The 13,042-nt window shown below is 43.3% G+C and overlaps 1 protein-coding gene and 1 pseudogene across 4 annotated transcripts in view; one reads left to right on the top strand and one right to left on the bottom strand.

Annotated features, from left to right (window-relative positions):
- LOC116552776 (signal transducer and activator of transcription 5B) overlaps positions 1–13,042 on the bottom strand; it is an 81,892-nt gene that overhangs the window by 43,742 nt on the left and 25,108 nt on the right. Inside the window, exon 1 of one of the 3 annotated variants that reach the window (XM_032279625.1) lies at positions 8,819–8,929. The exons of the other annotated variants lie outside the window; for them this stretch is intronic. The gene's annotated coding sequence lies outside the window, so the exon portion shown is untranslated. Of the gene's footprint in view, positions 1–8,818; positions 8,930–13,042 lie in introns of those variants that run through there. 3 annotated transcript variants of the gene reach the window in all.
- LOC116552777 lies at positions 7,188–7,648 on the top strand (annotated as a pseudogene). The gene has a single exon (XR_004269520.1). The product of XR_004269520.1 is annotated as a 60S ribosomal protein L31 pseudogene (transcript).

The following is a 13,042-nucleotide window of genomic DNA, read 5'->3' as shown; positions in this document are numbered from 1 at the left end:
AAATATAAAAATCAAGTTTCAGTCAGCAGGTTACTACATATTTAAAACTCTCATCTAAAATATAGGATATAAGGTCTTGGCGAAAAATGCACAATCTCAAAAATAAAGACAGTAGACTCAGACAAGGATCATCACAGCTGCTAAAACCACCAGGTGACAGTTGTTGGGGAGTGACATTTAGTCTCAAAGTACTATTCACACATTACTTATTACTCAGAAAGGGGAAAAGGTACATTTCTGTGGATAAATCTGGTGGACAATACCTTAATTGAGTGATCAAACATCTCCAACCATGGGGTAAACTGACATTATGTGCCTCCAGATATGATTTGCTGAAAAGAATACACAAACTAAATCATGAAGAAACAACCAGAAAAATCCAAATTGTGAGGCTCTCATCAATGATCCCACCCCCACCCAAAACAGGTGGAACTGTTCTAAGTTAAAGGAGACTGAAGAGACACAACCACCAACAGCGTAATTCAAAGACAAAAACACAGCTAGGTGCGGTGGTTCAGGCCTGTAATCCCACACTTTGGGAGGTCGAGGTGGGAGGATCACTTGAGGTCAAGAGTTCAAGACCAGCCTGGCCAACATGGTGAAACCCTGTCTCTACTAAAGATACAAAAATCAGTGGGGCGTGGTGGCACACACCTGTAGTTGCAGCTACTCAGGAGGCTGAGGCATAAGAATCTCTTGAAGCCGGGAGGCAGAGGTTGCAGTGAGCCAAGATTGTACCACTTGCCCTCTAAGCTAGGCAACTGAGTGAGACTCTGTCTCAAAACAAAACAAAAAGCCTACAGCTCTAAAGGCCACTGTATATTAGATAGTACTTTATCACTGCTAAATTTGAGAGTGACAATGGCATTGAGGTTGTGTAGGAGAATGCCCTGGCTCAGAGTAGATACGCCATCAAGTATTTGAGGGTAAATGGTCGAGACGTCTGCAACTTACTTTGGAAGGAGAAAGGAAGAGTGACCATGGTGGGGAGTGTGGGAAAGTAAATCTAACAGCTGTGAACACTGGTTCAACCCAGGTGAAGTATCTAAGAGTACTCACTGTTCTATTCTTTCCACTTTTCAGTCAGTTACATGTTTTTCAAAATCAAAATTAAGGGCAAAAATTCCAGAAAAGAAAAACACAGCAATGAGAGCAGAGACTCTCACTTTGAAACTGTCCCTGGTGGTAAATAAAAATCTGGACTTCTCGGCCAGGCGCAGTGGCGCACGCCTGTAATCCCAGCACTCTGGGAGGCTGAGGTGGGTGGATCATCTGAGGTTGGGAGTTCAAGACCAGCCTGACCAACATGGAGAAACCCCGTCTCTACTAAAAATACAAAAAATTAGCCTGGCATGGTGGCGCACACCTGTAATCCCCGCTACTGGAAGGCTGAGGCAGGAGACTTGCTTGAACCTGAAAGGGGGAGGTTGCAGTGAGCCGAGATTGTACCTTTGCACTCCAGCCTGGGCAAAAAGAGTGAAACCCTGTCTCAAAAGAAGAAAAAAACAAAAACTGGACTTCTTAGATGCTGTGCTGCAGCTGGTAGGCCACCAGCATGCAAGTCTGGCTCTCTCACACCACCAAGGCCCACAACATACACGTGTTATCATTATCTTCATGTCCAAATCTGGCCAGCAACTTCAGCCACCGCTTTGGGAAGAAGCTACATCAGTATCACATTCCAGATGACTAAAAGCATTTGCTGTAGCTCATAAATAATGACCATCTTCATTATGGAAAAATAAGAAATGATTTGAAGCTGCCATGTAGTCCTATGTTAGCCTCAGAATTTCTTTTTCTTTTTTTTGAGACAGGGTCTCACTCTGTCATTCAGGCTGGAGTGCAGAGGCACGATCACAGCTCACTGCAGCCTTGACCTCCTGGGTTCAGGTGATCCTCCTCCCTCAGCCTCCTAAGTAGCTGGGACCACAGGCATGGGCCACCACGCCCAGCTAATTTTTTTTTTTTTTTAGAGATGGAGTCTTGCTATGTTACCCAGGCTGTTATGAACTCCTGAGCTCAAGTGATCCATTTACCTCAGCCTCCCAAAGTGCTGGGATGACAAGTGTGAGCCACTGCACCTGCCAGCCTCAGAATTTCTAATGAAGGATTATATCTGTATTGTAATTCTAGATCGACTCATCTTCGAATGTGTCTCTTGGACAATTCAAATCTTTCAAGGAAAAAACTTCTCAGCTACTACAATACCCTGTTTCTGTACTACTTAAATGAATTATAATCCCTTTCCTCTTGTTTGAAAGTTAAAAATGAACAAAACAGGCAATTTATTAATAAATCTACACATTACCAATATTTTCCTCATTAAAGTTCACAGCCTTCCTCTTACCATTGAGAATTACAGTATTTAGTTTCTACCTAGCAAAATTTTCTTTGAAGAGCACCTTGATTTAGGCCAACTCCCAGGGACGTATACCATCAGAGAAACCAGGAATAACCAAAATGTCCAAAACAGAGGGATGATAAGACTATAAAGTGTTAACCTAATGGGATATGGTGCAACCCGTTAAATGACATATAAAAGCTATGTTGAAATATACAAACCATGTAGACACATTTTTAAATATTTACTTTATTTTATTTATTTATTTTATTGAGACAGAGTCTTGACATGATCTTGGCTCACTGCAACCCCTACCTCTTGGGTTCAAGCAATTCTCTTGTCCCAGCCTCTTGAGTAGCTGGGACCATAGGCACCTGCCACCAATGCCCAGCTAATTTTTTTTTCTTTTGAGACGGAGTTTCACTCTTGTTGCCCAGGCTGGAGTGCAATGGCGTGATCTTGGCTCACTGCAATCTCTGCCTCCTGGGTTCAAGTGATTCTCCTGCTTCAGCCTCCTGAGTAGCTGAGATTACAGGTGCCCACCACCATGCCCAACTAATTTTTTGTATTTTTAGTAGAGATGGGGGTTTCACCATGTTGGCCAGGCTGGTCTTGAACTCCTTAGCTCAGGTGATCTGCCCACCTCAGCCTAATCCCAAAGTGCTGGGATTACAGGTGTGAGCCACCATGCCTGGACCTAATTTTTGTATTTTTAGTAGAGATGGGGTTTCACCATGTTGGCCAGGCTGGTCTTCAACTCTTGGCCTCAAGTGAACCACACGCCAAGACCTCCGAAACTGCTGGGATTACAGGTGTGAGCCATCCCATCTGACCCATAGACAGATTCTTTTTATAGTAGAAATAAAAGCATGTGAAATGAAAAGTATATACAACACGTATGCAAGAGGACAAATAGAAAAACGTCAAAGAGAAGCGTAAACAGTAGTTACATTTAGGTGAAGGAGATTTCGGGTACAATTTTTTAAAAGTTTTTGATTAAATTGTGTTTAAGATGTAAAGCTTGAAATATAAATTTAATAATCAATGGGGAATTGATACTATTGACTATCCCACAGGAACCAAGTTTTTTTTTTTTTGTTTTTTTGGTTTTTTTTGTTTTTTTGAGACAGAGTTTCGCTCTTGTTACCCAGGCTGGAGTGCAATGGCGCGATCTCGGCTCACCGCAACCTCCGCCTCCTGGGTTCAGGCAATTCTCCTGCCTCAGCCTCCTGAGTAGCTGGGATTACAGGCACGCGCCACCATGCCCAGCTAATTTTTTGTTGTTTTAGTAGAGACGGGGTTTCACCATGTTGACGAGGATGGTCTCGATCTGTTGACCTCCTGATCCACCCGCCTCGGCCTCCCAAAGTGCTGGGATTACAGACTTGAGCCACCGCGCCCGGCCATGGAACCAAGTTTAAAGAGACATGAAAACATAGGAAGAAATATTTCCTAACATGATAATATCCAGGTTATGACACTGTCTTACCTGGATAGCTCAAGTAGTGATTTAAGACTGTTAATAACAGATTAATTTGTAATTCTGACATCTGTTTATATATATTTGTGGCTCTCTTTCATCTTTGGTATGACTAAGCAAACTGGTACCAACTGCAAATAGAATGAAATACACAGAAAGCCACTCCCAATGGTACTAGAATTTCTTTAAAATAGTACACGTTCTAGCTGGGCATGGTGACTCACACCTGCAGTCTAAGCTACTCAGGAGGCTGGGCTGGGAGCACTCCCAGGAGGTCAAGGCTGCAGTGAGCTATGATCACGCCACTGTGCTCAAGCCTAGGGCACAAAGCGAGACCCCATCACTAAACACAAACAAAGAAACAAACACATCTCTTACCTCTAATCACATGCCCGAACACAGTTGGCTTATGTGAAGGCCCTAGACAGTTCAAGCCTAACAATGCAAGGCCTCTAGAAAGCTATCATGACAGAGCAGATCACAGGAAACCTGAGCTGTTGGTTCCTAACTTCGCTCCTACTCAAAGGCCAACAGAACTGCTGGGGGCAGGGCAGGGGGGCGGGGAATCTTCCTGTTTTGTTGATACCAGTTTATTCTGTGCCAAGAACCTATATCTAAAACCAATGCAGAGTTTGTATTCCCCCTGGATTCTTCACTACCTCAAGAAGGTGAAACAGATCAGAGCAGTTTCCAAGAACAGAGGCACTGCAGGGCAATCTCGCCAAGGAGGCCCTGAGATATTTCTCCCTCTACTGCTCTCTATGTCTTCTATGTACATCAACACAAACCTCCACCCAATGATCTCTGCCATCAACAGTAAATCTAGGGAAGAGACCAATAATACCTTAGAAAAGCACACCCCTATCCACCGAGCCCAAACTAAATGCAGAATATGGCCTTTTGCCCCATTTTCCAGGCAGCTGTGTTCCTTTAATTTGCCAGGAATTAAAATCTGTTTCATTTTTACTTAGACATAACTTGAATATAAGTCACTTCAAATAACAAAATAAAAATTGAACTTCATATGTTTTAGTTAAAACAACAGAAAACTGAAATCTCCTCTTTTAAGAGAGAAATGTCTCATCAGCTAGTTAGTTCCCTTGTTTGCTTACTGAGTGATATGAAACCCACCTACAGCTTTCTGAAAATAATCCCAAAGTGTGGGGAGTCCTACTACCTATGTTTAAGTAAAACAAGTTCTGCAGAAAAAGTGGATCCAACAAGTAGCAGGTTTGTTAAGAAGCTAAATCTTGGCCAGGTGTAGTGGCTCACACCTCTTAATCCTAGCACTTTGGGAGGCTGAGGCAGGAAGGAGGATCACCTGAGTTTAGGGGTTCCAGACTAGCCTGGGCAATATATCAAGGCTCTGTCTTTACAAAGAAAGCAAAACAAAAAGTAGTAGTGTGTGGTGGCACACACCTGTAGTCTTAGTTACTTGGGAGGATGAGGCGGGAGAATCACTTGAGCCCAGGAGTTAGCAGCTGCAGTGAGCTATGATTGCGCCACTGCATGCCAGATGGACAAGAGAGCCAGACACTGTCTCTAAAAGAAAAAAAAAAGTGTGAAAAAAAAGAAGGAACAGCTAATTCTGGGCCAGACACAGTCACTCATGCCTGTAAACCCAGCACTCTGGAGGCCAAGATGGGAAGATTGATCAGGCCAGGAGTTTGAGACAAGCCTAGGAAACATAGGGAAACTCCATCTCTACAAAAAATTTAAAAATTAGCCCGGTGTGGTGGGGCATGCCTGCAGTTCTAGCTACTCAGGAGACAGGCAGGAGGATTGCTTAAGCCCAGGAGTTCAAGGCTGCCGTAAGCCATGATCATGCTGCTGCACTCCAGCCTGGGTGACAGAGTGAGGCTGAGATCTTATCCTTAAAAAAAAAACAAGAAGCCAGGCACGGTGGCTCACCCCTATAATCCCAGCACTTTGGGAGGCTGAGGCGGGCAGATCACGAGGTCAAGAGATCGAGATCACCCTGGTCAACATGGTGAAACCCCATCTCTACTAAAAATACAAAGATTAGCTGGGAGTGGTGGCACACGCCTGCAGTCCCAGCTACTCCAGAGGCTGAGGCAGGAGAATTGCTTGAACCTGGGAGGCAGAGGTTGCGGTGAGCTGAGATCACGCCATTGCACTCCAGCCTGGGCAACAAGAGTGAAACTGTTTCAAAAAAACAAAAACACCTTATGCTAATTCTGAGAAGAAATGACATTTAAATGAGAGCTCATGTCTTATCAAATCAAAATGTTTGTCCTGCTAGGAAAAAAAAAGAACAGCTATCGAGGTATAAAAAACAATACCATTACCAGGACATTGCACGTTAAGATGAATTAAAATTGTGCACAAAATAACTGTCCACATTTTACACAGCACTCACAGTGGGACTCTGCAATAAAATGTTGTTATTTTTGCTAAAGCAAACTACTTTTTCTGGTAACAGACTGTCTCTCACTATACCTCTACTAGGATATCTACATACAATTTAGCATGGAATGTGAATGCATGTCCCTACAACACACAACAGATGCCCTGAAAGGCTCCCGACCCTTAACTAACGGCTTATGCTGCAAGGCATGAGCCAGGATAACGGCAAACCCCTTCTGTGTACAAGTCTTTCACGGAGCCACTGTTACCGGAAGAAGCAAAGAGCAGCGATTTCCTTCCAAAAGGTCAGCTGCCTCAGACAGACCAAACAGAAAGCAGCGAATTCTTGCCAACTTCCCCTCCTGCTTCTGCAGCTAGTATGCAATAGCATTTAGTTTCCAGTAAAGCTCCTTAGAAAAACAAAGCAAACGTGAGACCCAGAATCTAAGCAATGTCAGTGTCTCGCTTGACTGAATGAAAGGCAGTAAGATCATATGGAGCTACACTTTTTAAACAGTGGTGGAAATGTTAGGAAGGTGAGATTAAACATGAGGAAAAGGGCAGGACTGGAACCATCTAGATTTTATACCAATGCTCCAGAAGTTTCCATCTAAAAATTAGATGGTAGGCTGGGTGCGGTGGCTCAGGCCTGTAATCCCAGCACTTTGGGAGGCCAAGGCCGGTGGATCACTCGAGTTCAGGAGTTTGAGACCAGTCTGGCCAGCATGGTGAAATCCCGTCTCTATCAAAATTAGCCAGCTGAGGTGGCATGTGACTGTAATCCCAGCTACTCAGGAGGCTGAGGCATGACAATCGCTTGAACCTGGGAGGCAGAGGTTACACTGAGCCAAATCATGCCACTGCACTCCAGCCTGGATGACAGAGTGAGATTCCGTCTCAAAAAAAATAAAAATAAAAATAAGATGGTATTTTAGAGATAATAAATGCAACAACAGATAAGGTCCCTAATGGACTGATATAAAAATAATAACTTTTGGACAATTCCTCGCGCTCTTCTTTTCCACCTCGGACCCGGCAAAATGGCTCCTGCAAAGAAGGGTGGCGAGAAGAAAAAGGGCCGTTCTGCCATCAACGAGGTGGTGACCCGAGAATACACCATCAACATTCACAAGCACATCCATGGAGTGGGCTTCAAGAAGCGTGCCCCTCGGGCACTCAAAGAGATTCGGAAATTTGCTATGAAGGAGATGGGAACTCCAGATGTGCGCATTGATACCAGGCTCAACAAAGCTGTCTGGGCCAAAGGAATAAGGAATGTCCCATACCGAATCCGTGTGCGGTTGTCCAGAAAACGTAATGAGGATGAAGATTCACCAAATAAGCTCTATACTTTGGTTACCTATATGCCCGTTACCACTTTCAAAAATCTACAGACAGTCAACGTGGATGAGAACTAATCGCTGATCGTCAAATATATCAAATAAACTTAAAAAAATTGCCTTTAAAAAAAAATAAATAATAATAATAATAATAAATTTTGAAATTTTTTATTCTCAAAGTTAAGTCCGTCATTGTCCAACATGCCAGGGCACTGGAGGGTTCAATGCTGACAACCAGTAGGCATATATACAATGAACATATGTTTCTTAGATTAGACATGGAGAAAAGACTTTTATAAAACAAATCAACAAAAAGGGGAAGAGGACAGAAAATAAGATTTTTTTTTTTGAGACAGGGTCTTACCCTGTTCCCCAGGCTAGGGTACAGTGGTGCGAGTGTCAGCTCACTGCAACCTCCGCCTACCAGGCTCTAGCCTCAGCCTCTTGAGTGGCTGCGACCACAGATGTGTGCCACTACGCCTGGCTAATATTTTGTATTTTTGGTAGAAACATAGTTTAATTATGTTGCCCAGGCTGGTCTCGAACTCCTGAGCTCAAGCGCTCCGCCCACCTCAGCCTTCCAAAGTGCTGGGATTACAGGTGTGGGCCACTGCGCCAAAGCCTGACTTTTTAATTAAGAGTGGTTTTTTTTTCCTTTTTTTTCCTAGACTGCTCAGCAGGATAATTAAGGTGTTAAACTGCATGAAAGCCAATGCGTTCCGTCTTCCTAGAGGAGCAAAATTAGACCCTTTTGAGTATAAAAATGAAGGAGAAGGAAGGAAAAATGATGATTTTAAAAGTTTTCTCAATCAGATCAGTTCCCGGCTTAACTAGCTACAAAAAACTTGCAAGAAAATGTGACGGGTTCCTACTGAACGCCAGCTCTGTGTGGTTTCTAACTCTAGTTTCAGGTTGCGGTGGCAACAGAGACACCAGGCTTTTTGTGAGACAAGCTCTTGTTCTAAAAAGTTTGGGCTTTGATGATGGAGAGTATTTTAACCCCACTCTGAGAATACCTAGTTTGAAATGAAGACAGTATGGAGTTCAAGGAAAAAAGTCTGAGTTTGTTATGTTAAATTAAGCTACCCACACACCCACACTAGAAACTGCTTTGTGTTGGAAACAAAATAAACTACTTAATTTCCAAGGCCTTTCCTATACTTCATCACCAAACCTTCGATAATAGCCAAGAAGCAAACATGGGAAATGAGAAAAAGAAAGTACAAGCAGCAGTAGTAACACAATTGCAGTAGCAATAGTGGTAATAAATATCCAAGGGGTTTCGCCCACCTTCAGGGCGCAGACCATCAACCACAGTGCTTTACTTATTGAAAATCATCAGCTAGCCGGGCGCGGCGGCTCACGCCTGTAATCCCAGCACTTTGGGAGGCCAAGGCGGGTGGATCACCTGAGGTCAGGAGTTTGAGACCAGCCTGACCAATATGGTGAAACCTCGTCTCTAAAAAAAAAAATTTGAAAATCATCACCTAGCCAGATGAGTTTTTCCTGACAGTGATACCTGCAGTTTAAGACTCCTTTATCATACAAGCCACAAAGTGAATTATCACAAAATGCAACTCACAAACGGATACAAAAAGATTATCTGACAACCCCAAAAAAGGCTTTAAAACTCACTTCCCTGAGGGCTAGAGAGCACCAAGAAGACAAACCTTCAAACACAACCAATGGAAGCCATATTTGGGGAGTGAAGGTTCACCTTTCTTCTTTTAAGTCGATCAGAAATTAGCCAAAAGCTTTAGATTGTAGAAGTCAGTGGGAGGAGAATAACGAGAACTGTCCTGGGGGTGGGTAACTTTCCCATAAGGCCAAAACCTAGATCCTGACCACTTGTGGTCAGAATTAGCAACGCAACATTTCTTATAAGAAGCTGAGTTGTGGCCGAGCGCAGTGGCTCACGCCTATAATTCCAGCACTTTGGGAGGCTGAGACGGGCAGATCACAAGGTCAGGCATTCAAGACCAGCCTGGCCAATATGGTGAAACCCCGTCTCTACTAAAAACACAAAAAAATTAGCCGGGTGTGGTGGCATATGCCTGTAATCCCAGCTACTCGGGAGGCTGAGGCAGGAGAAATGGTTGAACCCAGGAGGCGGAGGTTGCCATGAGCTAAGACCGTGCCACAGCACTGGGCGACAGAGCGAGACTCCATCCCCCACCCAAAAAAAAAGCTGAGTTGTTAACTTTGTTAATTATAATTCCTTAATGGGTTTCCGTTAGTTACATTATTACCCATCACCAATATCATCTGAAACTCAGGTTTTCTAATGGCAGAAAACATTTTGCATACACGAGGCAATATTATTAATACAAATGAGAAAACAACTTGCAAAACACTCCAAAGTGTAAGACAGGATAACAAAGGATACTGAAGTTAGCTGCCATCTGGATACCTGTTCACATGATACCAATAACTCAACATCAACTTACCTGATGCTACTGTGCATGGGGTCACAGATGAGGTATACATGATAAATTCCTACTGTAATTAACACATGTTAAAAAGAAAATATACAAATAACTATGTTACTGTTGTTGATGTGCATTAAATATGAGCCGAATGCTAGGAGATCATCTGGGTTCTCCAAACCATGCCATCAAGAAACAGACACTCTGATACAGAAGGCAACTTCTGAATTTAACAGTGCTGTGTAATATGTCTAGGGGAAATTTGGGACAAGGACACCTGGCAGTTCCATACTCCCATGAAAGGTGCCTCACACAATCTTTAACACCTTCGCTAGAAATAGAATCAATACAGTATTTGTATCCAATGTCTCATTTTTATAATCCTTTTTTTTTTTTTTTTTTTTTTGGAGACAGAGTCTTGCTCTGTCGCTCAGGCTACAGTAAAGTGGTGCGATCTTGGACCTCCACCTCCCGGGTTCAAGCTATTCTCCTGCCTCCGCCTCCTGAGTAGTTGGGGCTACAGGCATGTGCCACCATCCTCAGCTAATATATACATTTTTTAGGTATTTTTTAGTAGAGACAGGGTTTCACGAGGTTGGCCAGGATGGTCTCGATCTCTTGACCTCGTGATCTGCCAGCCTCAGCCATCCAAAGTGCTGGGATTATAGATGTGAGCCGCTGTGCCTGGCCAATCATCCTATTTTCAAAAGATGGGATGTTTTCCTCCTCTAGAATTAGCATTCACCCTACACTCTGGGCATAAGAACAAAAGCAACTGAGTTATCTGTTGCCCGACTAATAGACTGTAAGCCATCCTAGAGTGAGGACCGTGTCTCTCTCATTCATTTTGATTTCCTTAATATAGTACTTGATACACATGGTTGGTATTCAGTAATTGTGTATTAAAAACAATTTTTGTAGACCTTCATGTTACAGAAAGAACCTAAATTGGGGGAAATGGATGGTAGGTCAGGATATTTTTAACACTGTGAAGGTCGTTAACTTGAATCCTTATAACAGGAATAATGGGACTGAATCACACTTTATAGAAACCATGACAGAGGTTTTGACTCATCATTGGTGCTAATCAAGGTAAACATAAGGGCAAGTAGTGCCACCTTCATAAACATCGTGACAAATTTGTAAAATAGAGCTAACACTTCATTGCCGCAATTTCAAAGAGAAGAATTACATGAAATATGATGATGCTAAGATGAGCTGAAATTCCAAAGAAAGCATCTTCTCTGAGCAAACTAACCTTTCTTTTAATTATATCTCAAGAAGGAAGCTGAGTATAAATGAGAAGCACATTTGTCAACAATTCACTCCTGGCCGGGCGTGGTGGCTCACGCCTATAATCCCAGCACTTTGGGAGGCCGAGGCGGGTGGATCACGAGGTCAGGAGATCGAGACCGTCCTGGTCAACATGGTGAAACCCCGTGTCTACTAAAAATACAAAAAATTAGCTGGGTATGGTGGCGCGTGCCTGTAGTCCCAGCTACTCGGGAGGCTGAGGCAGGAGAATTGCTTGAACCCAAGAGGCGGAGGTTGCGGTGAGCCGAGATCGCGCCATTGCACTCCAGCCTGGGTAACAAGAGCGAAACTCCGTCTCAAAAAAAAAAAAAAAATTCACTCCTTCAGTTACCATGTATGCCACTAACCACAATCCAGAAAGATTTACGATTGTGCCAAAACAAGATGATGAGGTTCTGTACCCAGAATGTCGATTAATGTTAGAAGGATGACTCAGGACTAATGGTGTCAGTCTGATAGACACTGAACCTCTTTCTTTCCCTTTTTTTAATCTCTGTGAGTTCTTCAACTACAAGACAGAATGCCAACTCAGGAAGATAGTTCAGTAAACACAGCTACCTTTGACTATTTTTTTTTATCTAAGATGTATTTCCATGCAGCAAAGTAAATTTAGCAAATGAAAATATAGTCTTGACTTGCTATGGATGTCCTCTCTCTCTGCCAAAAATGACAAGCTGCTTGCTCAAAAGTTGTCACTAATTAGCAGCTGCTGCTGTAAAGAAAGCCAAAGTGAGTGCCAAGAAAAGCATATTGAACTGAAAGAGGGCCCTATGACAAGAAATGGGAAATGCAAAATCTATTTGTCACTAGTAACTTACACAAACACTAGCAATCCAAATTTGGGAGAAGTAGGGGCAGGGGAATAATGGCAATACATGTCTGTGCATATTTAAACAGGAAGGACTGAAAAAGTCTCCTAACATCCTAAAGTCAGAAATAGCAAGGTATTGGTGTTGCTAAATTCTATCACAACCATATCCACCTTTCCAATAGGAGCCAATCTTGGTTTTGGATGATGATGATTACTTTTGGAAACAGGGTCTTGTTCTGTGGCTCAGGCTGGAGAGCAGTGACATGAATAGCACTCACTGCGGCCTCTGACTCCTGGCTTTAAGTGATTCTCGCACCTTTGCCTCCCAAAGTGCTGGGATTACAAGCATGAGCCACTGTGCCTGGCCTAGTTTTGGATAAGTTCTTGTTGTCAATACTTCCGTCTCTGGCACTTTAACACCTGTATTTGTAGACACTATAAAAATAAATTTTAAAAATACCTTTCATATTCTATGGGCTTCAGCCTAAACTGATGGTTCCGAATCTACCTGTTGACCCTTCATGTCACAGGCTGAAACTATGAGGTCAAGCAGAAGTGATCTGCCCAATGTAAATGAGCACAGATACAGTGGTAGAAAATCACTTTACTAGCTCTATTTCAAGAGGCTCTAAAGGAGTCCACAACATCCCAGCACTTTGAGACGCTGGGGCAGGAGGATCACTTGAGGCCAGGAGTTCAAGACCAGCCTAGGCAACACAAGGTGACTTTGTCTCTACAAGATAAAAATAAAATAATTAGCCAGGCATGGTGGTATGTGCCTGCAGTCCTAGCTACTCAGGAGGCTGAGGAAGGAGGATGGCTTGCGCTCAGGAGTTTAAGGCTACGGTGAGCCACGATCGCACCATTGCACTCTGTCTCTTAAAAAAAATATCTGAGGCCGGGCGCAGTGGCTCAAGCCTGTAATCCCAGCACTTTGGGAGGCCGAGGCGGGTGGATCACGAG

The sequence above is a fragment of the Sapajus apella genome, unplaced genomic scaffold (genome assembly GCF_009761245.1).
Source record: "Sapajus apella isolate SASKATOON/1434 unplaced genomic scaffold, GSC_monkey_1.0 scaffold12, whole genome shotgun sequence".
In the NCBI taxonomy this organism is placed as follows: Eukaryota; Metazoa; Chordata; class Mammalia; order Primates; family Cebidae; genus Sapajus; species Sapajus apella.
This window is presented reverse-complemented; position numbering and strand designations above follow the sequence as displayed.